The sequence below is a fragment of the Pseudophryne corroboree genome, chromosome 11 (genome assembly GCF_028390025.1).
Source record: "Pseudophryne corroboree isolate aPseCor3 chromosome 11, aPseCor3.hap2, whole genome shotgun sequence".
Classification (NCBI taxonomy): Eukaryota; Metazoa; Chordata; class Amphibia; order Anura; family Myobatrachidae; genus Pseudophryne; species Pseudophryne corroboree.
In genome coordinates, this window is record NC_086454.1 from 309,861,529 (window position 1) to 309,864,066 (window position 2,538).

Here is a 2,538-nt window from a genome sequence, read left to right on the forward strand (position 1 = left end):
TCGTGCAATATGACACTTTTTGAGTGACAGTGGGCTCCATGGAAGAAGACCCAGGTGGACTCCACTTTTGAAAAAAACAACATAAAAAATTTGCTAAAATACATATTGACACAATACATCTGGAAGAATGTCCACTGAACAGATGAGTAAAAACTGGAGCTTTTTGGCAAGTCACATTGGGGGTCATTCCGAGTTGATCGCTCGCTAGCAACTTTTTGCAGCGCTGCGATCAAGTTAATTCTCTGCAAAACTGAGCATGAGTATGCACCGCATTGGGCAGGCGTGTCGTACGGGTACAAAAAGGATCGGTGCTGGGCGATGGATTTAACGAAGAATCCATTCGCACAGCTGATCGCAAGGTGATTGACAGAAAGAGGGCGTTTGTGGGTGTCAACTGACTGTTTTCTGGGAGTGTTTGCAAAAACGCAGGTGTGTCCAAGCATTTGCAGGGCGGGAGTCTGACGTCAATTCCGGGACCAAAAAGATTGAAGTGATCGCAGCAGCTGAGTAAGTCCAGAGCTAAAGCGTTCGCACACTTGCAAAGCGAAAATACACTCTCCCATAGGCGGCAAATATCTGATCGCAGCGCTGCAAAAAGATGTTAGCGAGCGAACAACTCTGAATGACCCCCATTAGCTCTGTGCTGTTCTCAAATGAAAAAGTGAAGCTGTAGAAGAAAAGAACACCATACCTACTGTGACATATGGAGGATGCCCGGTTATGTTTTGCGTTTGCTTTGCTGCGTCTGGGGTGCCTTGAATCTGCGCAGGGCACATATACTGCCCAGTTTCAGAAAGCTTAGTATCAGTTTCAGGTCATTGTTCCTCCCACAGAATAATAACCCAAAACACACAGCTAAAATCACCCAAGAATGGATAAGAACAGAAAACTTGACTGTTCTGAAGTGGACTTCTATGATCCCTGATGTGAATCCTATGGAACAACTATGGAAAGAGTTGAAACGTAGTCTGGAGGGTTTACATACTATTTACCGGCGGGCGGGATGCTGGCTGTCAAGATCCTGACAGTGGCATCCCGCCCGCCAGAATGCCGGGAGTGGGGCTAGCGCTTGCAGGCTTGCTGCGGTCGCCGCTCTGCGGTCGCCATGCTGCGGGCCCGATGGCTCGCTGCGATTGCCACAGGTTCTATTCTCACTCTATGGGTGTCATAGACACCCACCAGTGGGAATAGCCCCTGTGCGCCGGGATACCGGGTGTCGGCATTGTCGGCTGTTGGGATTCCGGCGTCGGGATCCCAACAGCCAGCAAATTTATTGCATCCCATCTGGAGAAGGGTATCCGGTCTCTAGGTCGACAAGACTTAAGTCGACAGTGTCTAGGTCGACAACTATTGGTCGACAGTAAGTAGATCGACATGGTTTCTAGGTCGACAGGGACTCTATGTTGACATGTTCTAGGTCGACATGAATTTTTCAAAAAAAAATTACGTTTTTGACTTTTTTGCATACTTTACGATCCACGTTGACTAGAACTGGGAACGGTAACCAGTGCTGAGCGCAGCGAGGCACCTTGCCCGAAGCATGCGCGGGGACACGGTGCACTAGTTGGGGTTCCCGGTCACTTTATGAATAAAACTACACCAAAAAAAGTGGAAAAAAAACTCATGTCGACCTTATGTCATATCAACCTAATACATGTTGACCTAGAGTCCCTGTCGACCTAGAAACCATGTCGACCTACTTACTGTCAACCAATAGTGGTTGACCTAGAGACACTGTTGACATAACTCTTGTCAACCCTCCATACCACACCCTTGGAGAAGGCACCCATCAAACCTGAAACAGCTGGAGCAGTGTGATAAGAAAGAGTGGGCCAATTACCTGTTGGCAGTTAGAGAAGTCTCACTGAGGGGCAGATGTATTAACCTGAAGAAGGCATAAGGAAGTGATAAACCAGTGTTATGTGCAAGGTGATAAACACACCAGCCAATAAGATCCTAACTGATAATTTACATATTGGAGCTGATTGGCTGGTGCCTTTATCACCTTGCACATATCACTGGTTTATCACTTCCTTATGCCTTCTCCAGGTTAATACATCTGCCCCTGAGAGCTATAGAAATCACTTGATTGCAGTGATTGGCTCAAAGGTTGTGCAGCAAAATATTAGGTTAATGTTCCCATCATTTTTGTCAATGCCATCTTCATTTGTTTAATTTCTTTAAATATTCTTTGGAATAAAAAATCTAATGCAAAGTCTGATTTCTATTTAGCATGGAATAAACAATGCTGACTGCCAACTGCTTTTGTCACTTTCAAGTTATTTCATAGGCTGAAGACAGAAAGGTGAGTGCAATACTCATTCTTCTGATATACAACGTCTTTGTCACCAGCCACAAAACAAGGATATAAAATGTGATGGTTAACAGAAATGATAAACGTAATACAGAATAAAAGAAAAAACGTCTTATTTACTCCCTATTTGGAACAAATCAACGACCTTCTGTAACCTGAAGCTTATCAGGTCCTAGGGGTATATTTACAAAGAGGCAGCTTTTTAAATCCACCAAGTCTTGATG